The 26,738-nt window shown below is 35.5% G+C and overlaps 1 protein-coding gene and 1 long non-coding RNA gene across 2 annotated transcripts in view; one reads left to right on the forward strand and one right to left on the reverse strand.

Moving 5' to 3' along the window:
• LOC116287634 (scavenger receptor cysteine-rich domain superfamily protein-like) overlaps positions 1 to 26,738 on the reverse strand; it is an 89,764-nt gene that overhangs the window by 34,350 nt on the left and 28,676 nt on the right. The gene's annotated exons all lie outside the window — the stretch shown is intronic.
• On the forward strand, positions 2,142 to 4,182 carry LOC148905392 (uncharacterized). Its single transcript, XR_016121699.1, has 4 exons — positions 2,142 to 3,187; positions 3,332 to 3,397; positions 3,629 to 3,688; positions 3,891 to 4,182. It is a non-coding gene; the product is annotated as an uncharacterized LOC148905392 (long non-coding RNA).

Genomic DNA, 26,738 nt, shown 5'->3' on the forward strand with positions numbered 1-26,738 from the left:
TTAAAAATCCCTTTTTTGAGAGATTTTTTGGAAGACTTTTACGGGAATTTAAAGCTCTATTCAATGATTATAAGGCCCTTTATGTTCTGGTATCTTACGTTTTCGTCAACGAGTTGTAAACGCCTCATTTTATCGTGATTAAATTTGTTGTTATAGCCGCCTATCGTTACAACAGGACTGTCTATCGCTTCGGCCATCAGATCATCCAGTATGATTATGTTGTTGTACTTGGTATTAATCTCATTTAAATCCTCAGAAAGCTCAGGAAGACCCCGTCCGAATCAAATCCTTTTTCCCAACGAGTCTTTTAAAATGCTGTAACCATCTTGCCATTGATTATAGCCGCACAACAGGATGCGGATATTTTTCTGCTCTTCAAACACGACGAAATAGGTTTTACCGCCAGTCCACTCTCGCTACCATACATGTCCAAAATAGACGATCTGATACGGACGGTAAAAGTATTTTACCGACGGTACAGATGGTGAAGTTAATTTATATGCAAAATTCACGAATTAATTATCAAACTCATTAAAATCAAACACCCGTTGATAAGTAGAATTGGTCACCCTTTGGTAAAGCGCGCGTCTTCATAATAATAGAATTGGTCACCCTTTGGTAAACATGAATATTTATCAGATGCAATCACTGAACACATCCCACGTTGGTTTACCGATGGTACCGATGGTACCGATGGTACTAATTCTTTGCCAATATTATGTCATAATAACTTTGGTCGAATTCCCTACTAATTCATTAGCATCCTGAGCGACAATACGTATAAGAAGGATCTATCCATCGATCCCGTGTACTTCGATTTCATCTACGTAAGCTTGAAAAGTAAATAATCATTGGAAAATAATCGACTCTTATGTGATGCGCCGTTTTGAACTTGCTAAGACGGATCTATCCATCGATCTCTTGTACTTCGATTTCATCTACGTAATTCAATAAAGTAAAATTCAACTATGATATATATATAATATATATATATATATATTTAATATTAACAGTTTTTCTTTGCATAACTAATAGTAACATCTTTGCAAAAGGGTGTATAGTCACTTTTTTATTTTAAATTATTAAATTTTAAACTATATCCTTATCATTTATGAATATCAGTAGGATATCATTTATTCCCCTTTTTTAAACTTAGGGAAATATGGATATAGAATTGTACCCCCAAACTATTTTGCCAAAAATTAAAAATGACCATCCCCCCCCTCCCCCCCCCCCTCCCCCCCCCAATCATTTCCAGTCTGTTTTGAAAAACGTACCCCTATCTAAAAACCGCCCATGCCCTCCTGATGATAATTAAAGAACAGATTGATAGATTGCAGAATAGAGCTTGCAAGTTTGGGTGTATTGACCATGTCACTCCCATTGAGCAGATCATCTGACTTGATCAGTACACCCAAACTTACACTCAAGGACCTTTTACCTCCAAAGAAAACATGCAGTCTCAGAAAGAGAAATCATGAATTTTTACTACCTAAAGTTAAACCGTAACATTTATGAATTGTTTTTTAAAAAGGTGTCTTTTCAAATAGGTGCATGCAATTATTCTTTGAGAATATAGTTTTCTGTTTTGTAAAAATTCTGCATTGTGCACTTTATAACATTCATGCTGCTTCAAGATCTTGATGTTCATATACAATAAATAACAGGTTAAATAATAGGTGGGAATTTCAGTGTACCAGACCCTGCATAATCAATTAAAATAAAACTATATCCATGTATTCATGCCAGTAAGTATTGATAGTAAAGGTTGAACTATAAGACTTTGTGAATGAGAATGGCATTTTGAGGATATATTTTTGTAACATGTCGTTGTATCCTTTCTACTCTTGATTGATATCACCAATAAAGCATGGTTCCCATATTTCTGATGCATATTCAAAGTGACCAACATCAAGAGTGAGTTATAGCATTCACCTCAAAAATACACTCTGAATGTAGTAAGTGTTTTCTTTTAAACCTATAATTCTATTACCACAAGTTGTTTACTTCAGCACCTTTATGTTTCTACTGTAGTTAACTTGTTGAAGCCCCAGACACACAAATCTTGGTAGTCTTGTGAGAAGCATGGGTGGTGTAGCGGTGAGAGCGCTCGCCTCTCACCATATGCAAGAAATGCGCATTTCTTGCATATAAATTAACTTCACCATCTGTACCGACGGTAAAATACTTTTACCGTCCGTATCAGATCGTCTATTTTGGACAACCCTCATACTTTATGGGTAATTTCTCTCAGTAGTTAAACGTAATGAGTACTTTTGACAAAACGTATAACGACTGCTAGTTTGTTTATTTTCAGGGCAACAAAATTGTATTTTTTCCTTATATCAGAAATAGTTTCTGTACCCCCATTTTAGGTCGCTAACTTTTCTTTTTCAGAGTTATCTATACTAACCTCTCTCTTTTCTCGCTGCAGATGAAGAAATTCAGAATTTCTTTTGTTACGAATGCGCATAAACTGCTTATTGTAATTTTTGGCGCGAAAATATCTTAATGGCTTTAGTCTACCTCGCAGAAAAAATAAGTCTTGTAAACCACGTTGTAAATAATCAGGTAATCACTAAATTTCTCTATTTTCTGTTTTTTTCAGACTAGAAGTCCACCTACCCGGTTTTCTGCGCTGTAAAAATCACCACCTTTCAGTTAATTGGGTACTTGATTCTTTGCAGAAGTTCACTCATTTTGGAGTACAAAACAAAAACAAAAAAACAAACAAAACAACAACAACAAACAAACAAACAAACACACACTCAAAACTCGCATTGCTGTGCTGCTTTAGCAGGAATGTTTAGTATAGTTCAGCAAGTTTGGACTGTGGATTGTAACAAAACTATTTTTTCCTCTAAATTGAAATGCGCTTAGACTTTCTGCACAAGTTTTGTACTCATTTTTATCTTTTTCTTCTTTTCCTTGATTTTAGAAGCGGGAAACTATCCCGTCTTGGTAACAGAAGAGACGTTCCTTGACTTCCTGCCATGCCATACTAGTTCGCGCTCCTGACATCATGACGTAACCACTACACATGTAACCATAACAACGGAGTATGAAAAATTGAACTTCTTGAAATCCAAACACTTTTTCACATAAAGGTTTTTCTTATATTTTCAGGTTTTTCTGGCCCTTGCAAGCCAAGTCAGTTTACGATTGCCAAACGACGAAAACAATTTCAGTCAGTCTTCTCCTTCAAGATACCGTGTTTTCCTTCATCTCGTGTTAAGATTTTTCTTCGAATTTTATCGTTGAATTTTTGTATTTGTTCATCAGCAATCCACCAATCTTTCTTTCTTTCTTTTTTTTTTAAATTTGTCTACAGCGATAACTGCACAACAAACTCATGTGCCTCCCAAATGTATTCAGTTGAAATGTCACTGGCTCTAAGGTTAGAAATGACAATGATTTTCTTCTTTTTTCATTTATTAAGTCCAAAATTTTTACCATCTTTACTAAACTTATTTAGGCCCCGTCCACACGTATCCGGAAATTTTTGTATCCGCAAATTATTTTTTCCACACGTGTGGACGCAACCGTTATCCGCAAAAACAAAGTTGCGGATACAGAAATTTCCGGATACGTGTGGACGGGGCCTTAGAATGTCTTTTTTTCCTTTCAGGTTCAGTTGTTAAAGTGTCTTCTTTGCGGTTTTCACGGCGGCCAACTTTTTAACCTAAAGGTATTAAAGATTATAATTGAATTTTTTCATAAAAATAAAATAAAAATCTGAAGCTAAACAGAGCTGCATTTAAGAAATTAAATTCTAAAAACTAAAATCAAACCATGAACCTTAAAACTAAACCTTTAAACCTTAATTTAAGCCATACTCTAAAATGCAAAGTTTATCGAAACATTTGTTGTTGTTTGTATTTCGTATGCAGGTTGTTGTACCATTCGAGATGGGCCGAAACAGATAATCACCTTTGAAGTCAAGATGTGGAATGACAAGTTATTGTTTCAATATTGGTCACCTTTATCGTTTGATTATTTCATGTATTAACTTAAAGTTAAGAAATAGGGCAATTGAATCGTGATTTACATAAGAAAGAATTCAGTTTTCCAGGGGAAAGAGACTGTTTATGTGCCTCCTGTCATGGCTATTATTACGTGAATGGTATAATACTTTATAACCTAAAGACGAGACAGACAAATGAAAAAATATTTCACCATTCATCTATTCACTTTAAGCAGAATCAATACTGAAAGTATTGTATCAGGGGTTAAGGGGAATTCAATTGAGGTAACTAAGTCAGAGTAAGACGAACGAACAGTGTGATCGAATATGTGTCATGGATGCAGCTCATCCAAAGATACATACATGTGAGGAATACCACGTGCTTTGCGACTCCTGAAACCCACCTCAACTAGGTAGTGTACGAGAGCACACTTGATTCCTTGTCAAGAGGACTGGGTGCGAATCCCGGCTGAGTTTCGTGGAGTTATAAGACTTGATACTCAGTATAACGGCATTGTGTTATCACGTGATGGCACACATGACAGAAAGAAGGAAAAAATGAAATTGGTTAACGTTCTCTAATACTTTATAACTAATGCACATTTTCTAAAAAGTATGCAAATGATAAAAAACACGCTAATACCACAGGCTAAATACCAAGCTTTTTGCCCGAAAAAGACCAAAATTGACCTATTTTAAATCCTTCATAAATAATGCATATTTTTATGAAAAGGTTTGAAAATGGCTAAAAATCGATCAAAACCACGGGCTATAGTCCGTGCTTTTTGCCCAACATGACGAAAATACCCCTATTTTGCATACTTCGTGAATAATGCACATTTTTGGAAAAGGTGTGAAAATGACCCAAAATCGATCAAAACCATGGGCAAATCATGGCACACATGACAGAAAGAAGGAAAAAAGGAAATTGGTTAACGTTCTCTAATACTTTATAACTAATGCACATTTTTTAAAAAGTATGAAAATGATAAGGTATACCATGCTTTTTGCCCGAAAATGGCCAAAAATGACCTATTTTGCATCCTTTAACAATAATGCATATTTTTGAAAGAGGTGTGAAAATGGCCTAAAATCGATCAAAACCATGGGCTATAGTCCATGCTTTTTGGCCAAAAATGGTGGAAATTCACCTATTTTGCATCCTTAATAAATAATGCATATTTTTGGAAAAGGTGTGAAAATGACCCAAAATAGATCAAAACCATGGGCTATAGTCCATGCTTTTTGCTCGACAATGGCCAAAACTGATGTTTTTTCCATCCTTTATAAATAATGCATATTTTTGGAAAAAGTGTGAAAATGGCTCAAAATAGATCAAAACCATGGGCTATAGTCCATGCTTTTTGGTTAAAAATGGTTGAAATTCACCTACTTTGCATCCTTTATAAATAATGCATATTTTTGGAAAAAGTGTGAAAATGGCTCAAAATAGATCAAAACCATGGGCTATAGTCCATGCTTTTTACCCAAGATGACGAAAATACCCCTATTTTGCATAGTTCATAAATAATGCATATTTTTGGAAAAGGTGTGACAATGGCTCAAAATCGATCAAAACCATGGGCTATAGTCCATGCTTTTTGTCCAAAAATGGTTGAAATTCACCTATTTTGCATCCTTCATAAACAATGCATATTTATGGCAAAGGTGTGAAAATCGCCAAAAATAGATCAAAACCATGGTCTATAGTCCATGCTTTTTGCTCCAAAATGACCAAAAATGATATTTTTCCATCCTTCATAAATAATGCATATTTTTGGAGAAGGTGTGAAAATGGCCCAAAATCGATCAAAACCATGGGCTATAGTCCATGCTTTTTGCTCAAAAATGGTTGAAATTCACCTATTTTGCATCCTTCATAAATAATGCATATTTTTGGAAAAGGTGTGAAAATGGACCAAAATCGATCAAAACCATGGGCTATAGTCCATGCTTTTTGGCCAAAAATGGTTGAAATTCACCTATTTTGCATCCTTCATAAATAATGCATATTTTTGAAAAAAGGTGTGAAAATGGCCTAAAATCGATCAAACCATGGGCTATAGTCCATGCTTTTTGCCCGAAATGGGCCAGAATGACCTATTTTGCATCCTTCATACATAATGCATGTTTTGGTAAAAGGTGTAAAAATGGACCAAAATCGATCAAAACCATGGTCTATAGTCAATGCTTTTTGCTCGAAAATGGCTATAAATGACCTATTTTGCATCCTTTATAAATAATGCTTATTTTTGAAACAGGTGTGAAAATGACCCAAAATCGATCAAAACCATGGGCTATAATCCATGCTTTTTGCTCCAAAATGGCTAAATATGACCTATTTTTCATTCTTCATAAATAATGCATATTTTTGGAAAAGGTGTGAAAATGGCCATAAATCGATCAAAACCATGGGCCATAGTCCATGCTTTTTGCCGGAAAATGCGCCATAATGACCTATTTGGCATCCTTATTACATAATGCATATTTTTGGAAAAGGTGAGAAAATGGACTAAAATCGATCAAAACCATGGGCTATAGTCCATGCTTTTTGCCCGAAAATGCCTGTAAATGACCTATTTTGCATCCTTTATAAATAATGCATATTTTTGGTAAAGGTGCGAAAATGGACCAAAATCGTTCCAAACCATGGTCTATACTCAATGCTTTTTGTTCGAAAATGGCTATAAATGACCCATTTTGCATCCTTTATAAATAATGCTTATTTTTGAAACAAGTGTGAAAATGACCCAAAATCGATCAAAACCATGGCCTATAGTCCATGCTTTTCTCTCCAAAATGGGCCAGAATGACCTATTTTGCATCCTTCATACATAATGCATATTTTGGTAAAAGGTGTAAAAATGGACCAAAATCGATCAAAACCATGGGCTATAGTCCATGCATTTTGCTCGAAAATGCCCAAAATAGACCTATTTTTCATCCCTCATAAATAATACATATTTTGGTAAAAGATGTGAAAATGTCCCAAAATCGATCAAAACCATGGGCAATAGTCCATGCTTTTTGCCCAAAAATGGTTGAAATTCACCTATTTTGCATCCTTCATAAATAATGCATATTTTTGGAAAAGTTGTGAAAATGTCCTAAAATCGATCAAAACCATGGGCAATAGTCCATGCTTTTTGCCCAAAAATGGTTGAAATTCACCTATTTTGCATCCTTCATAAATAATGCATATTTTTGGAAAAGTTGTAAAAATGTCCCAAAATCGATCAAAACCATGGGCAATAGTCCATGCTTTTAGCCCAAAAATGGTTGAAATTCACCTATTTTGCATCCTTGATAAATAATGCATATTTTTGGAAAAGTTGTGAAAATGTCCCAAAATCGATCAAAACCATGGGCAATAGTCCATGCTTTTTGCTCAAAAATGGTTGAAATTCACCTATTTTGCATCCTTCATAAATAATGCATATTTTAGGAAAAGGTGTGAAAATGGACCAAAATCGTTATAAACCATGTTCTATAGTCCATGGTTTTTGCTTCAAAATGGCCAAAAATGACCTATTTTGCATACTTCATAAATAATGCATATTTTTGAAACAGGTGTGAAAATGGCCTAAAATCGATCAAAACCATGGTCTATAGTCCATGCTTTTTGCTCGAAAATGGGCCAGAATGACCTATTTGGCATCCTTTATACATAATGCATATTTTGGTAAAAGGTGTAAAAATGGCCCAAAATTGATCAAAACCATGGGCTATAGTCCATGCTTTTTACTCCAAAATGGCCAAAAATGATGTTTTTTCCATTGTTCATAAAAAATGCATACTTTTGGAAAAGTTGTGAAAATGACCCAAAATCGATCAAAACCATGGGCTATAGTCCTTGCTTTTTGCCCGAAAATGGCCAAAAATTACCTATTTTGTATCCTTTATAAGTAATGCATATTTTTGAAACAGGTGAGAAAATAACCCAAAATCGATCAAAACTCTGGGCTATAGTCCATGCTTTTTGCCAAAAAAAGGGCCAGAATGACCTATTTTGCATCATTCATACATAATTCATATTTTGGTAAAAGGTGTTAAAATGTCCTTAAATCGATCAAAACCATGGGCTATAGTCCATGCTTTTTGCCCGAAAATGGCCAAAAATGACCTATTTAGCATCCTTTATAAATAATGCATATTTTTGAAACAGGTGTGCAAAAGGCCCAAAATCGATCAAAACCATGGGATATAGTCCATGCTTTTTGCTCGAAAATGGTCAAAAATGATGTTTTTTCCACTCTTCATAAAAAATACATATTTTTGGAAAAGGTGAGAATATGGCTTAAAATCGATTAAAACCATATGATATAGTCCATGCTTTTTGCCCGAAAATGGCTAAAAATGACCTATTTTGCATCCTTTATAAATAATGCATATTTTTGGAAAAGGTGTGAAAATGGACCAAAAGCGATCAAAACCATGGGCTATAGTCCATGCTTTTTGCTCGAAAATGGGCCAGATTGACCTATTTTGCATCCTTTATAAGTAATGCATATTTTTGAAACAGGTGAGAAAATAACCCAAAATCGATCAAAACTCTGGGCTATAGTCCATGCTTTTTGCCCGAAATGGGCCAGAATGACCTATTTTGCATCCTTCATAAATAATGCATATTTTTAAAACAGGTGTGAAAATGACCCAAAATCGATCAAAACCATGGGCTATAGTCTATGCTTTTTGCTCGAAAATGGGCCAAAATGACCTATTTTGCATCCTTCATACATAATGCATATTTTGGTAAAAGGTTTAAAAATGGACCAAAATCGATCAAAACCATGGGCTATAGTCCATGCTTTTTGCCCGAAAATGGCCAAAAATGACCTAGTATGCATCCTTTATAAATAATGCATATTTTTGGAAAAAGTGTGAAAATGGCTCAAAATAGATGAAAACCATGGGATATAGTCCATGCTTTTTGGTTAAAAATGGTCGAAATTCACCTATTTTGCATCCTTTATAAATAATGTATATTTTTGGAAAATGTGTGAAAATGGCCTTAAATCGATCAAAACCACGTGCTATAGTCCATGCTTTTTGCTCCAAAATGGCCAAAAATGATGTTTTTTCCATCCTTCATAAATAATGCATGATTTTGGAAAAAGTGTGAAAATGGCTCAAAATAGATCAAAACCACGGGCTATAGTCCATGCTTTTTGGTTAAAAATCGGCCAGAATGACCTATTTTGCATCCTTCATACATAATGCATACATTTGGAAAAGGTGTGAAAATGGCCTTAAGTCGATCAAAACCATGGTCTATAGCCCATGCATTTTGCCCGAAAATGGTCAAAAATGACCTATTTGGCATCCTTTATAAATAATGCATATTTTTGGAAAAAGTGTGAAAATGGCTCAAAATAGATCAAAACCATGTGCTATAGTCCATGCTTTTTGCCCGAAAATGGCCGAACACGACCTATTTTGCATCCTTCATAAATAATGCATATTTTTGAAACAGGTGTGAAAATGGCCCAAAATCGATCAAAACCATGGGCTATAGTCCATGATTTTTGCTCGAAAATGGGCCAAAATGACTTATTTTGCATCCTTCATACATAATGCATATTTTGGTAAAAGGTGTAAAAATGGACCAAAATCGATCAAAACCATGGGCTATAGTCCATGCTTTTTGCCCGAAAATCGGCCAGAATGACCTATTTTGCATCCTTCATACATAATGCATACATTTGGAAAAGGTGTGAAAATGGCCTTAAGTCGATCAAAACCATGGGCTATAGTCCATGCATTTTGCCCGAAAATGGTCAAAAATGACCTATTTTGCATCCTTTATAAATAATGCATATTTTTGGAAAAAGTGTGAAAAAGGCTCAAAATAGATCAAAACCATGGGATATAGTCCATGCTTTTTGCTCCAAAATGGCCAAAAATGATGTTTTTTCCATTCTTCATAAAAAATGCATATTTTGGTAAAAGATGTGAAAATGACCCAAAATCGATCTAAACCATGGGCTATAGTCTATGCTTTTTGCCCGAAAATGGCCAAACACGACCTATTTTGCATCCTTTATAAATAATGCATATTTTTTAAACAGGTGTGAAAATGGCCCAAAATCGATCAAAACCATAGGCTATAGTCCATGCTTTTTGCTCGAAAATGGGCCAAAATGACCTATTTTGCATCCTTCATACATAATGCATATTTTGGTAAAAGGTGTAAAAATGGACCAAAATCGATCAAAACCATGGGCTATAGTCCATGCTTTTGGCCCGAAAATGGCCAAAAATGACCTAGTATGCATCCTTTATAAATAATGCATATTTTTGGAAAAAGTGTGAAAATGGCTCAAAATAGATGAAAACCATGGGATATAGTCCATGCTTTTTGGTTAAAAATGGTCGAAATTCACCTATTTTGCATCCTTTATAAATAATGTATATTTTTGGAAAATGTGTGAAAATGGCCTTAAATCGATCAAAACCACGTGCTATAGTCCATGCTTTTTGCTCCAAAATGGCCAAAAAGGATGTTTTTTCCATCCTTCATAAATAATGCATGATTTTGGAAAAAGTGTGAAAATGGCTCAAAATAGATCAAAACCACGGGCTATAGTCCATGCTTTTTGGTTAAAAATCGGCCAGAATGACCTATTTTGCATCCTTCATACATAATGCATACATTTGGAAAAGGTGTGAAAATGGCCTTAAGTCGATCAAAACCATGGGCTATAGTCCATGCATTTTGCCCGAAAATGGTCAAAAATGACCTATTTTGCATCCTTTATAAATAATGCATGATTTTGGAAAAAGTGTGAAAATGGCTCAAAATAGATCAAAACCACGGGCTATAGTCCATGGTTTTTGGTTAAAAATCGGCCAGAATGACCTATTTTGCATCCTTCATACATAATGCATACATTTGGAAAAGGTGTGAAAATGGCCTTAAGTCGATCAAAACCATGGGCTATAGTCCATGCATTTTGCCCGAAAATGGTCAAAAATGACCTATTTTGCATCCTTTATAAATAATGCATATTTTTGGAAAAAGTGTGAAAATGGCTCAAAATAGATCAAAACCACGGGCTATAGTCCATGCTTTTTGGTTAAAAATCGGCCAGAATGACCTATTTTGCATCCTTCATACATAATGCATACATTTGGAAAAGGTGTGAAAATGGCCTTAAGTCGATCAAAACCATAGGCTATAGTCCATGCATTTTGCCCGAAAATGGTCAAAAATGACCTATTTTGCATCCTTTATAAATAATGCATATTTTTGGAAAAAGTGAGAAAATGGCCCAAAATCGATCAAAACCATGGGCTATAGTCCATGATTTTTGCTCGAAAATGGGCCAAAATGACTTATTTTGCATCCTTCATACATAATGCATATTTTGGTAAAAGGTGTAAAAATGGACCAAAATCGATCAAAACCATGGGCTATAGTCCATGCTTTTTGCCCGAAAATCGGCCAGAATGACCTATTTTGCATCCTTCATACATAATGCATACATTTGGAAAAGGTGTGAAAATGGCCTTAAGTCGATCAAAACCATGGGCTATAGTCCATGCATTTTGCCCGAAAATGGTCAAAAATGACCTATTTTGCATCCTTTATAAATAATGCATATTTTTGGAAAAAGTGTGAAAAAGGCTCAAAATAGATCAAAACCATGGGATATAGTCCATGCTTTTTGCTCCAAAATGGCCAAAAATGATGTTTTTTCCATTCTTCATAAAAAATGCATATTTTGGTAAAAGATGTGAAAATGACCCAAAATCGATCTAAACCATGGGCTATAGTCTATGCTTTTTGCCCGAAAATGGCCAAACACGACCTATTTTGCATCCTTTATAAATAATGCATATTTTTTAAACAGGTGTGAAAATGGCCCAAAATCGATCAAAACCATGGGCTATAGTCTATGCTATTTGCCCGAAAATGGGCCAAAATGACCTATTTTGCATCATTCATACATAATGCATATTTTGGTAAAAGGTGTAAAAATGGACCAAAATCGATCAAAACCATGGGCTATAGTCCATGCTTTTTGCACGAAAATCGGCCAAAATGACCTATTTTGCATCCTTCATAAATAATGCATACATTTGGAAAAGGTGTGAAAATGGCCTTAAGTCGATCAAAACCATGGGCTATAGTCCATGCATTTTGCCCGAAAATGGTCAAAAATGACCTATTTTGCATCCTTTATAAATAATGCATATTTTTGGAAAAAGTGTGAAAAAGGCTCAAAATAGATCAAAACCATGGGATATAGTCCATGCTTTTTGCTCCAAAATGGCCAAAAATGATGTTTTTTCCATTCTTCATAAAAAATGCATATTTTGGTAAAAGATGTGAAAATGACCCAAAATCGATCTAAACCATGGGCTATAGTCTATGCTTTTTGCCCGAAAATGGCCAAACACGACCTATTTTGCATCCTTTATAAATAATGCATATTTTTTAAACAGGTGTGAAAATGGCCCAAAATCGATCAAAACCATAGGCTATAGTCCATGCTTTTTGCTCGAAAATGGGCCAAAGTGACCTATTTTGCATCCTTCATACATAATGCATATTTTGGTAAAAGGTGTAAAAATGGACCAAAATCGATCAAAACCATGGGCTATAGTCCATGCTTTTTGCCCGAAAATGGCCAAAAATGACCTAGTATGCATCCTTTATAAATAATGCATATTTTTGGAAAAAGTGTGAAAATGGCTCAAAATAGATGAAAACCATGGGATATAGTCCATGCTTTTTGGTTAAAAATGGTCGAAATTCACCTATTTTGCATCCTTTATAAATAATGTATATTTTTGGAAAATGTGTGAAAATGGCCTTAAATCGATCAAAACCACGTGCTATAGTCCATGCTTTTTGCTCCAAAATGGCCAAAAATGATGTTTTTTCCATCCTTCATAAATAATGCATGATTTTGGAAAAAGTGTGAAAATGGCTCAAAATAGATCAAAACCACGGGCTATAGTCCATGCTTTTTGGTTAAAAATCGGCCAGAATGACCTATTTTGCATCCTTCATACATAATGCATACATTTGGAAAAGGTGTGAAAATGGCCTTAAGTCGATCAAAACCATGGGCTATAGTCCATGCTTTTTGCTCCAAAATGGCCAAAAATGATGTTTTTTCTATCCTTCATAAATAATGCATGATTTTGGAAAAAGTGTGAAAATGGCTCAAAATCGATCAAAACCATGGGCTATAGTCCATGCTTTTTGCTCGAAAATGGGCCAAAGTGACCTATTTTGCATCCTTCATACATAATGCATATTTTGGTAAAAGGTGTAAAAATGGACCAAAATCGATCAAAACCATGGGCTATAGTCCATGCTTTTTGCCCGAAAATGGCCAAAAATGACCTAGTATGCATCCTTTATAAATAATGCATATTTTTGGAAAAAGTGTGAAAATGGCTCAAAATAGATGAAAACCATGGGATATAGTCCATGCTTTTTGGTTAAAAATGGTCGAAATTCACCTATTTTGCATCCTTTATAAATAATGTATATTTTTGGAAAATGTGTGAAAATGGCCTTAAATCGATCAAAACCACGTGCTATAGTCCATGCTTTTTGCTCCAAAATGGCCAAAAAGGATGTTTTTTCCATCCTTCATAAATAATGCATGATTTTGGAAAAAGTGTGAAAATGGCTCAAAATAGATCAAAACCACGGGCTATAGTCCATGCTTTTTGGTTAAAAATCGGCCAGAATGACCTATTTTGCATCCTTCATACATAATGCATACATTTGGAAAAGGTGTGAAAATGGCCTTAAGTCGATCAAAACCATGGGCTATAGTCCATGCATTTTGCCCGAAAATGGTCAAAAATGACCTATTTTGCATCCTTTATAAATAATGCATATTTTTGGAAAAAGTGTGAAAATGGCTCAAAATAGATCAAAACCACGGGCTATAGTCCATGCTTTTTGGTTAAAAATCGGCCAGAATGACCTATTTTGCATCCTTCATACATAATGCATACATTTGGAAAAGGTGTGAAAATGGCCTTAAGTCGATCAAAACCATAGGCTATAGTCCATGCATTTTGCCCGAAAATGGTCAAAAATGACCTATTTTGCATCCTTTATAAATAATGCATATTTTTGGAAAAAGTGAGAAAATGGCCCAAAATCGATCAAAACCATGGGCTATAGTCCATGATTTTTTCTCGAAAATGGGCCAAAATGACTTATTTTGCATCCTTCATACATAATGCATATTTTGGTAAAAGGTGTAAAAATGGACCAAAATCGATGAAAACCATGGGCTATAGTCCATGCTTTTTGCCCGAAAATCGGCCAGAATGACCTATTTTGCATCCTTCATACATAATGCATACATTTGGAAAAGGTGTGAAAATGGCCTTAAGTCGATCAAAACCATGGGCTATAGTCCATGCATTTTGCCCGAAAATGGTCAAAAATGACCTATTTTGCATCCTTTATAAATAATGCATATTTTTGGAAAAAGTGTGAAAAAGGCTCAAAATAGATCAAAACCATGGGATATAGTCCATGCTTTTTGCTCCAAAATGGCCAAAAATGATGTTTTTTCCATTCTTCATAAAAAATGCATATTTTGGTAAAAGATGTGAAAATGACCCAAAATCGATCTAAACCATGGGCTATAGTCTATGCTTTTTGCCCGAAAATGGCCAAAAATGACCTATTTTGCATCCTTTATAAATAATGCATATTTTTTAAACAGGTGTGAAAATGGCCCAAAATAGATCAAAACCATGGGCTATAGTCTATGCTATTTGCCCGAAAATGGGCCAAAATGACCTATTTTGCATCATTCATACATAATGCATATTTTGGTAAAAGGTGTAAAAATGGACCAAAATCGATCAAAACCATGGGCTATAGTCCATGCTTTTTGCCCGAAAATCGGCCAGAATGACCTATTTTGCATCCTTCATACATAATGCATACATTTGGAAAAGGTGTGAAAATGGCCTTAAGTCGATCAAAACCATGGGCTATAGTCCATGCATTTTGCCCGAAAATGGTCAAAAATGACCTATTTTGCATCCTTTATAAATAATGCATATTTTTGGAAAAAGTGTGAAAAAGGCTCAAAATAGATCAAAACCATGGGATATAGTCCATGCTTTTTGCTCCAAAATGGCCAAAAATGATGTTTTTTTCCATTCTTCATAAAAAATGCATATTTTTGTAAAAGATGTGAAAATGACCCAAAATCGATCTAAACCATGGGCTATAGTCTATGCTTTTTGCCCGAAAATGGCCAAACAAGACCTATTTTGCATCCTTTATAAATAATGCATATTTTTGAAAAAGGTGTGAAAATGGCCCAAAATCGATCAAAACCATAGGCTATAGTCCATGCTTTTTGCTCGAAAATGGTCCAAAATGACCTATTTTGCATCCTTAATAAATAATGCATATTTTGGTAAAAGTTGTTAAAATGGACCAAAATCGATCAAAACCATGGGCTATAGTCCATGCTTTTTTGCCCGAAAATGGCCAAAAATGACCTAGTATGCATCCTTTATAAATAATGCATATTTTTGGAAAAAGTGTGAAAATGGCTCAAAATAGATGAAAACCATGGGATATAGTCCATGCTTTTTGGTTAAAAATGGTCGAAATTCACCTATTTTGCATCCTTTATAAATAATGTATATTTTTGGAAAATGTGTGAAAATGGCCTTAAATCGATCAAAACCACGTGCTATAGTCCATGCTTTTTGCTCCAAAATGGCCAAAAATGATGTTTTTTCCATCCTTCATAAATAATGCATGATTTTGGAAAAAGTGTGAAAATGGCTCAAAATAGATCAAAACCACGGGCTATAGTCCATGCTTTTTGGTTAAAAATCGGCCAGAATGACCTATTTTGCATCCTTCATACATAATGCATACATTTGGAAAAGGTGTGAAAATGGCCTTAAGTCGATCGAAACCATGGGCTATAGTCCATGCTTTTTGCCCGAAAATGGTCAAAAATGACCTATTTTGCATCCTTTAAAAATAATGCATATTTTTGGAAAAAGTGTGAAAATGACTCAAAATAGATCAAAACCGTGGGCTATAGTCCATGCTTTTTGGTTAAAAATGGTCGAAATTCACCTATTTTGCATCCTTTATAAATAATGCATATTTTGGGAAATAGTATGAAAATGGCTCAAAATAGATAGAAACCATGGGATATAGTCCATGCTTTTTGGTTAAAAATGGTCGAAATTCACCTATTTTGCATCCTTTATAAATAATGTATATTTTTGGAAAATGTGTGAAAATGGCCTTAAATCGATCAAAACCACGTGCTATAGTCCATGCTTTTTGCTCCAAAATGGCCAAAAATGATGTTTTTTCCATCCTTCATAAATAATGCATGATTTTGGAAAAAGTGTGAAAATGGCTCAAAATAGATCAAAACCACGGGCTATAGTCCATGCTTTTTGGTTAAAAATCGGCCAGAATGACCTATTTTGCATCCTTCATACATAATGCATACATTTGGAAAAGGTGTGAAAATGGCCTTAAGTCGATCAAAACCATGGACTATAGTCCATGCTTTTTGACCGAAAATGGCTTAAAAGGACCTATTTTGCATCCTTTATAAATAATGCATATTTTTGGAAAAAGTGTGAAAATGGCTCAAAATAGATCGAAACCATGGGCTATAGTCCATGCATTTTGCCCCAAAAATGGTCAAAAATGACCTATTTTGCATCCTTTAAAAATAATGCATATTTTTGGAAAAAGTGTGAAAATGGCTCAAAATAGATCAAAACCATGGGCTATAGTCTATGCTTTTTGGTTAAAAATGGTCGAAATTCACCTATTTTGCATCCTTTATAAATAATGCATATTTTTGGAAAAAGTATGAAAATGGCTCAAAATAGATAGAAACCATGGGCTATAGTCCATGCATTTTGCCCGAAAATGGTCAAAAATGACCTATTTTGCATCCTTTAAAAATAATGCATATTTTTGGAAAAAGTGTGAAAATGTCTCAAAATAGATCAAAACCATGGGCTATAGTCCATGCTTTTGACCGAAAATGGCCAAAAATGACCTAGTATGCATCCTTTATAAATAATGCATATTTTTGGAAAAAGTGTAAAAATGTCTCAAAATAGATCAAAACCATGGGATATAGTCCATGCTTTTTGCTCCAAAATGGCCAAAAATCATGTTTTTTCCATTCTTCATAAAAAATGCATATTTTGGTAAAAGATGTGAAAATGACCAAAAATCGATCTAAACCATGGGCTATAGTCTATGCTTTTTGCCCGAAAATGGCCAAAAACGACCTATTTTGCATCCTTTATAAATAATGCATATTTTTGAAGCAGGTGTGAAAATGACCCAAAATCGATCAAAACCATGGGCTATAGTCTATGCTATTTGCCCGAAAATGGGCCAAAATGACCTATTTTGCATCATTCATACATAATGCATATTTTGGTAAAAGGTGTAAAAATGGACCAAAATCGATCAAAACCATGGGCTATAGTCCATGCTTTTTGCCCGAAAATGGCCAAAAATGACCTAGTATGCATCCTTTATAAATAATGCATATTTTTGGAAAATGTGTGAAAATGGCCTTAAATCGATCAAAACCACGTGCTATAGTCCATGCTTTTTGCTCCAAAATGGCCAAAAATGATGTTTTTTACCATCCTTCATAAATAATGCATGATTTTGGAAAAAGTGTGAAAATGGCTCAAAATAGATCAAAACCATGGGCTATAGTCCATGCTTTTTGGTTAAAAATGGTCGAAATTCACCTATTTTGCATCCTTTATAAATAATGCATATTTTTGGAAAAAGTGTGAAAATGGCTTAAAATAGATCGAAACCATGGGCTATAGTCCATGCATTTTGCCCGAAAATGGTCAAAAATGACCTTTTTTGCATAATTCATAAATAATGCATATTTTTGGAAAAGGTGTGAAAATGGCTCAAAATAGATAGAAACCATGGGATATAGTCCATGCTTTTTGGTTAAAAATGGTCGAAATTCACCTATTTTGCATCCTTTATAAATAATGTATATTTTGGAAAAGGTGTGAAAATGGCCTTAAGTCGATCAAAACCATGGGCTATAGTCCATGCTTTTTGCCCGAAAATGGTCAAAAATGACCTATTTTGCATCCTTTATAAATAATGCATATTTTTTGAAAAAGTGTGAAAATGGCTCAAAATAGATCAAAACCATGGGCTATAGTCCATGCTTTTTGCCTCGAAAAATGGCCAAAATGATGTTTTTTTTCCATGTCTTTATAAAAATATGCATATTTTGGTAAACGATGTTGAAGGACAATGACCCAAAAGCGATCAAAACCATGGGCTATAGTCTATGCTTTTTGCCCGAAAATGGGCCAGAATGACCTTTTCATTTGCATCCTTCATACAGAATGCATGTTTTTGTTAAAAGGTGTAAAAATGGACCAAAAATCGGATCAAAACCATGGGCTATAGTCCATGCATTTTGCCCGAAAAATGGTCAAAAATGACCTTATTTGAATCCTTTAAAAATATGCATATTTTTGGAAAAACGTCGTGAAATGACTCAAAATAGATCAAAACCATGGGCTATAGTCCATGCTTTTTGGTTTTAAAAATCGGCAAGAATGACCTATTTTGCATCCTTTCATACCATAATGCATACATTTGGAAAAGGTCACTTGTGAAAATTGGCCCTTAAGTCGATCAAAACCTATGGGCTATAGTCCATGCATTTTTGCCCGAAAATGAGTCAAAAATGACCTTATTTTGACAATCCTTTATAAATAATGCATATTTTTGGAAAAAGTGTTAATTAAATGGTCCCCACAATAGTGATCAAACCAGGGGACTATAGTCCATGCTTTTTGGCCTAAAATGTCCGAAATTAACCTATTTTGCATCCTTCCTATCAAGAATGCATATTTTGGGAAAAGTATGTAAAAATGTACCCAATCGATCAGAAACCATGTGTCTCTAGTCCCATGCATTTTGCCCGAAAATGGTCAAAAATGACCTATTTGGAATCCTTTAAAATAAATGCATATTTTGGAAAAAGTGTGAAAATGGCTCAAAATAGATCAAAACCATGGGCTATAGTCCATGCTTTTTGGTTAAAAATCGGCGAGAATGACCTATTTTGCATCCTTCATACATAATGCATACATTTGGAAAAGGTGTGAAAATGGCCTTAAGTCGATCAAAACCATGGGCTATAGTCCATGCATTTTGCCCGAAAATGGTCAAAAATGACCTATTTTGCATCCTTTATAAATAATGCATATTTTTGGAAAAAGTGTGAAAATGGCTCAAAATAGATCAAAACCATGGGCTATAGTCCATGCTTTTTGCTCGAAAATGGCCAAAAATGATGTTTTTTCCATTCTTCATAAAAAATGCATATTTTGGTAAACGATGTGAAAATGACCCAAAATCGATCAAAACCATGGGCTATAGTCTATGCTTTTTGCCCGAAAATGGGCCAGAATGACCTATTTTGCATCCTTCATACATAATGCATGTTTTGGTAAAAGGTGTAAAAATGGACCAAAATCGATCAAAACCATGGGCTATAGTCCATGCATTTTGCCCGAAAATGGTCAAAAATGACCTATTTTTAATCCTTTAAAAATAATGCATATTTTTGGAAAAAGTGTGAAAATGGACTCAAAATAGATCAAAACCATGGGCTATAGTCCATGGCTTTTTGGTTAAAATCGGCCAGACTGACCTATTTTGCATCCTTCATACATAATGCATACATTTGGAAAGGCTGTGAAAATGGCCTTAAGTCGATCAAAACCATGGGCTATAGTCCATGCATTTTGCCCGAAAATGGTCAAAATGACCTATTTTGCATTCCTTTATAAATAATGTATATTTTTGGAAAAAGTGTGGAAAATGGACTCAAAATAGATCAAAACCATGGGCTATAGTCCATGCTTTTGGGGTAAAAATCGGCCCAATAATGACTAGTTTTTCATCCTTCATCATAAAAGGCATACTATTGGTAAAAGGTAGTGAAAATGATCCCATTAAAGTCGATCAAACCATGGCATAGTCTATGCTGTTGCAAAAATCGGCAAGAATGACCTATTTTGCATCCTTAACATAATGCATACATTTGCGAAAAGGTTGTGAAAATGGCCTTAAGTCGATCAAAACCATTAAGGGCTATAGTCCATGCATTTTGCCGAAAAATGGTCAAAAATGACCTATTTTGCTCCTTTAAAAATAATCATATTTTAAAAAAAGTGTGAAAAATGGCTCAAAATAGACAAAACCATGGGTATAGTCCATGCTTTTTGCACGAAAAATGGTCCAGAAAATAACCTATTTGAATCCTTTATAAATAATGCATGATTTGGAAAAAGTGATGAAAATGGCCACTGTCCAATAGATCGACAAAACATGGGCTATAGTCCATGCAGCATTTTGCCCGACAGGTCAAAAATGCGTAAAGAATGACCTAGACATGGGGGGTCCAGTCGTGCCCCTCGCTGCCACCCCCCCCACTCTACTATGCGGGAGGATGAACATACCGCACGGAGTAGCCTGTGATGTATGGTGGCGTGTGTGTGGAGGGCTAATAAGGAATGGGATCGGTGTTGTTGTATAATGGCCAAGAATTCGGAGATAGGATCACAACAACCGCCTGTGTGAAAGTATATGTTTTAGTGTCAAAGTACATCTAGGGCATGTTTGGGGTAACGTGGGATATAGACGAATGTCATGAGTGACCAACTAAATGAATGGTTTCATTTTGCGGACGATTAGTTCGACCTTCGTCAAGGGTATAAAGTGAGTTGCGAGGCGATGGTAGACAGTTGAGAGTTATGGGTGGTCGGGGTCGAGCATCTTAAGAACAAAGACTCGTGCAAAGATGGTCTCGACAAATATGAGGATCAAAACCACCGGGATCACTGCCAGTCCATGCTCTTTTGCGTTAATAACCCCCCTCACCCGCGCACTCACAGAAGGAGCCTTTGGTGACCATCCTTCATACATAAGCATCCATTTGGAAAAGATGTTGGAAAAAGCGGTAGTGAAAAAGGCCTTTAAGTGACGATAAAAACAATAGGCTATAGTCCATGCATTTTTACCGGAAATGGTCAAAAGATGACCTATTCGCAGAAGAAATACCCCTTTATAAATAATGCATATTTTTGGAAAAAGTGTGACTGAAAATGGGACCTCAAATGAACGATCAAAAACCAGGGCTTACGTCCATGCATTTTGTCCGAAATGGTCAAAATGACCCTATTTTGAATCCTTTAAAAATAAGGCATTATTTTTGGAAAAAAATGTGTGGGAAAATGGCTCAAAAATAGATCAAAACCATGGGATATAGTCCATGCTTTTTGCTCAAAATGGCCAAAAAAAATGATGTTTTTTCCCAGCCATTCAAGTAAATGAGACTAATGCATGATTTTTGGAAAAAGTGTGTGAAAATGGTAGCACTCAACAGCGAGATAGATCAAAACCACGGGGTATGTCCATGCTTTTATGGTTTTTAAAAAACGTGATAGGGCACGACAGGAACCTATTTTGGACTCTCCTTCAATTACACCATGCATAACATTTGGGAAACGTGTAAAAAATGGCCTTAGACGTCGATTAAAAACCTAGGCTATTTAGTCCATGCCTGTTTACCGGGACAATGGTCAAAAAAATACTATTTTGCAACCTTCTAAATAATGCAATTTTGGATATAAAGAGAGTGAAAAATGGCTTCAAATGATCAAAAACATGGGCTTAGTCCATGCTTTGGTTAAAATCGGCAAGATATACCTATTGTTTGGGGGCATCGCCTTTCATACATTAATTGCATACATTTGGAAAGAGGGTGATTCCGCTGTGTTGTGAGAAAGGCGCTTAAGTCGATCCACAAGCCCAGATCAGGACCATAGTCCCTGCATTTTGCCGAAAATGGTTCAAAAATGACACAGGCGTAAGTATTGCAACCTTTATAAATAATGCCATTATTGTTTAGACGGGAAAAAGTGTGAAAATGGCTACAAATAGAATCAAAATCTACTGGGTGATACGGTCTCATGCATTTTGCCCGAGAAAGATGTGGGCGGGTGCTAGACCACAGGAATGATCACACCATATCTTTGAATTCTTTAAAAATAATGCATATTTTTGGGCTTTAAGGAAGAGAAAGTAGTAAAATACGGCTTCGAAAGGAGTAATAAGGCACTGCGCGAATAAACGCCATGGTGCTATAGTCGCCATTGGCTCTTTTGGTTAAAAATGGTCAGAACAGCGAGAAATGTGAGACCTATTTTGCATTGCCGTGTATAAAGTATGGCATACGATTGGGGAAAAAGTATGAGAATAATGTCTTCCAAAACATGAGTTGAGGTGAGAATGAAGGACCCAAGCAGTAGTCCACGTGGGACTTTGCACCTGAAACTGGATTCCACAAAACGATTGGAGCCAATTAGCATCGTTGTACAAGGGGAAGGTGCCGTAAGTATTGGATGGAGAAAGGGTGTGAAAATGGCTCAACAAATAGATCAAAACCACGGGCTATTGTCCATGCTTTTTTTGATTGGTATAAATAAGTTTGGACGGGACGCCAGGAATGATATTTTGCCTCCTTCGCCATAATGCATACAGTTGGAAAAGGTGTGAAAATGGCTTAAAGTCGGATCAAAAACCATGGGCTATATCCATGCATTTTGCCCGAAATGGTCAAAAATGACCTATTTTGCACCTTTTAAATAATGCCTATTTTTGGAAAAAGGTGAAAATGGCTCAATAATAGATCAAACCAGGCTATAGTCCATCTGTGTGTGCTTCAGATGAAAATGGTCCGTAATTAAAAGTATTGTTTTTTCGCGTTGAGTTTCATACAAAATGTGATGTTTATTTTGGTTAAATGATGTGAAAAATGACCCAAAATCGATCAAAAACCATGGGCTATAGTCCATGCTTTTTGGTTAAAAAAATCGCCAGAACAGAATGACTATTTTGAATCCGTCATACATAATGCTTAACATTTGGGAAAAGCTCGTGAAAATGGCCTTAAGTCGATACAAACCCATAGCTATAGTCCATGAATTTTACCTGGAAAAATGGTCAAACTCTGACCTTTATTTCGCAACCGTTATAAATAACGCATATTTTCGGAAAAGGTGTGAAAAGGCTCAAACTAGATCAAAACCATTGGGCTCTAGGCCAGGCATTTTGCACGGAAAATGGTCAAAAACAATGACCTATTTTGAATCCTTTAAAAAATAATGACCTGATCGGTTGAGAGCGGGAAATAAAAAAGTGTTGACAACTGGCTCAACATAGAGATCAAAACAAGATGGGCTATAGTCCATGCTTTGGGTTTAAAAATCGGCGCAAGAATTACCTATTTGCATCCTTCATACATAATCGCATACATTTGGAAAAAGGTTGTTGTGAAAATGGCCTTAAGCGAATAAAAGACATAGGCATAGTGCGCTGGGCCACAAGGTTTTGCCCGAAAAGGTAAAAAAATTACCTATTTTGCAAAAACTTATAAATAATGCATATTTACGAAAAAGTGTGAAAAGGAGCAAATAGATCAAGAACATGCGGCTATAGTCCATTGCCATTTTGCACCCGAAAATGTCAAATCAAAAAGACTCATTTGCTCCTTTAAAAAAATAATGCATATTTTGGAAAAAGTGTTAAAATGGTCAACCATAGATCGAGAACCATGGGGTATTAGTCATGCTTCTGCACGCAAAATGGTCTCATAAAATGACCTATGTGTGCCATGATCGCCGTTCTATAAAAATGCCTATTGTTGGAAAAAGTGTGAAAATGGCGCAAAATAGAGTCAAAACAGGGGTATAGCTCCATGCTTTTTGCGCAAGACGTGGCCAAAAAAATGATGGTTTTTTCCATCCTTAATAAATAATGCATGATTTTGGAAAAGTGATGAAAATGGCTAAAAAGATAGATCAAAAACACAGGCTATTGTTGTCCATGCTTTTTGGTTAAAATCGGCCAGACGACCTATTTTGCATCCTCATACATAATGCATACATTTGGGAAAAAGGTGGTGATGAAAATGGCTAGAGTCGAAAAAACCAAAGGCTAGAGTCATAGCATTTTAACCGGAAAATGGTCAAAATGACCTATTCGCAACCTTATAAATAATGACAATTTTTTTGGAAAAAGTGGTGAAAATGGCTCAAATAGATCAAAACCATGGGCTAGGTAGTACATGAATTTTGCCCGAAAATGGTGAAAAATGACCTATTTGATCCTTTAAAAATAATGCATATTTTGGACCAAAGTGTGAAAAATGGCTTCAAAATAGATCAAAACCATGGGCTATAGTCCATGCTTTGGGTTGTTAAAAATCGGACAGAGTTTGGATCGCATGACATATTTTGCATTCCTTCATACTAATGCATACCTTTGGAAAAGGTGTGAAAATGGAACCTTAAGTCGATTCAAAAAACCATAGGCTATCGTCCTGCATTTGCCCGAAAATGAGTCAAAAATGACCTATTTTGCAACCTTTATAAATAATGCATATTTTACGAAAAAGTGTGGAAAGAAAGGCTCCAAGAGAAATAGATCAAACAACAGGGCTATAGTCCAGGCATTTGCCGAACGAAAATGGTCCAAAATGACCATCTTTGAATTATTTAAACTAAGCATATTTTTGGAAAAAAAAGGGTGAAAATGGCTCAAAATAGATCAAAAACCATGTGGGTTAGTCCCTGCTTTTTGAGTTAAAAATGGTACCGAAATTAACCTATTTTGCATCCTTTATAAATAATGCATATTCTGGAAACAGTATTGAAAATGTCTCAAAAATATGATAGAAACCATGGGGGATATTAGTCCATGCTATATTGTTGCTCCAAAAATGCGGCAAAAAAATGATGTTTTTTCCATTCGCATTCATACGGAAATATCGTATGGCAGGAAGAATAGATTTTGGAAAAAGTGTGAAAATGGCTACAGAAATGATCAAAACCACGGGAGGGATAGCCATTGCTTTTTGTGTTAAAAATCGGCCAGAATGACCGATTTGAATCCTTCAGAAATAATCGAATGACATTTGGAAGGAAAAGGCAGAGGTATGTGGGTGAGAGGCAGAAATGGGCCCTTAAGTCGATAAAAACGAGATAGGCTATAGTCCAGGCATTTTACCGGAAATGCGTCCCAAAAGATGACCTTATTTCGCAACCTTTATAAATAAATGCATATTTTGGAAAAGTTTTACCCTTTTCATTTGTCACTCTTTTCAAATCAATCCTGTCTTGACGTAGAATTTCACTCTGCCACTTACCTTTTTTGCGCCCTAATATATCTGGCCCAAGCCTCCCCTTATTTTTTAATCCTTTTTCACCCTGTCCTACTTCTCGTTTTTTTTTTTTCAATAACGGATTTTTGGCACATTTGTTCCTTCTATCGGTCCCCCCACTTTGGTAGCCCTACTTAAGGTCTCCTCGGTGCCTTTTCTTTTTTCTCGCCCACCACGTCAACGATACTCCCCCCACCCCCCCTGATTTTTTTTGGTTTGACAGAGGGGTACCCGCTCATACCCAATAATGCACGGTCCGTTCATGCGACTCAGATGTTTGGACAAGAGTGCTCGCTGGAATGGGAATGTTGTCTCCCCACTGCTCCACCCCACGGGCTATAGTCCAGTAGCAGTGTTGGGTTGTGGGCAGTTGTAATGAGATGGAAGTGTGTACCGGCCACTTGGGTTGTAGGGAAGACCTATTTTGCCATCACTTCATCCCTACTTTTTTAATCAGGAATAGTGGCCCTTCCAGTGTATTTAAGATGAAACCCTAGGGGTGTAAAGGGAGAATATGTGGCACCCCACAGTCCGGACCCTATGTACGTCGTCAGGAGGACCTTAAGTCATATTTAAACAACCCTAGGCTATAGTCCATGATTTTTACCGGAAAATGGTCAAAAAATGACCTATTTGCAACCTTTATAAATAATGCATATTTTTGGGAAAAAGTGTGAAAATGGCTCTCAAAATATAGATCAAAACCCCAGGGGCTATAGTCCATGCGTTTGGGTTTAAAAATCGGCACGAATACCTATGGCATCCTTTCATACATAAGGATAACATTCGGAAAAGGTGTGAAAAAATGGAGGGCCTTACCTTCTAGTCGAGTCAAAAAACATCGGCTATAGTCCCTGCATTTTGCCGAAAATGGTCAAAAAGGAACTATTTTCGAAACTTTATAAATAATGCTATTACGAAAAAAGTGTGAAAAATGGCCTTCCAAAATAGATCAAAAACCATGGGCTATAGCCAGGCGATATTGCCCGAATAATGGGGTCTCCAAAAAAGGACCTATTTTGAATTATTTAAAAAATAATGCAATTTTTGGAAAAAGTAAAAGTAGTTAAAATGGCCTCAAAAGAGATCAAAACATGGGCTATAGTCCATCGCTTTTTGGTTTATAAAGTTAAATTAAAAATGCGTCAGCGAAATAACCTCCTATTTTGCATTCCTTTATAAATATGCATTATGTTTCTGGGAAAAAAAGAAAAAGTATATGAAAATGTTTCTCAAAATAGATAGGACAACCAGGGCGTATAGTACATGATTTTGCCCGAAAAATGGTCAAAATGACTACTTGGCATCGTTTTTAAAAATATCATGCATATTTTGGAAAAAAAAAAAAGTGTTGTGAAATGAATCACATGATCAAAAGACCATCGGGGCTATAGTCCATGGCTTTTTTTGGTTATTTTAATAAAAATCGGCCAGAATGACCAGTTTGAACTCATACATAATGCATACATTTGGAAAAGGTGTGAAAT

Source organism: Actinia tenebrosa, unplaced genomic scaffold (genome assembly GCF_029948245.1).
Source record: "Actinia tenebrosa isolate PJP-AT-01 unplaced genomic scaffold, QUT_ActTen_1.0 PGA_scaffold7__59_contigs__length_16204524, whole genome shotgun sequence".
NCBI lineage: Eukaryota > Metazoa > Cnidaria > Anthozoa > Actiniaria > Actiniidae > Actinia > Actinia tenebrosa.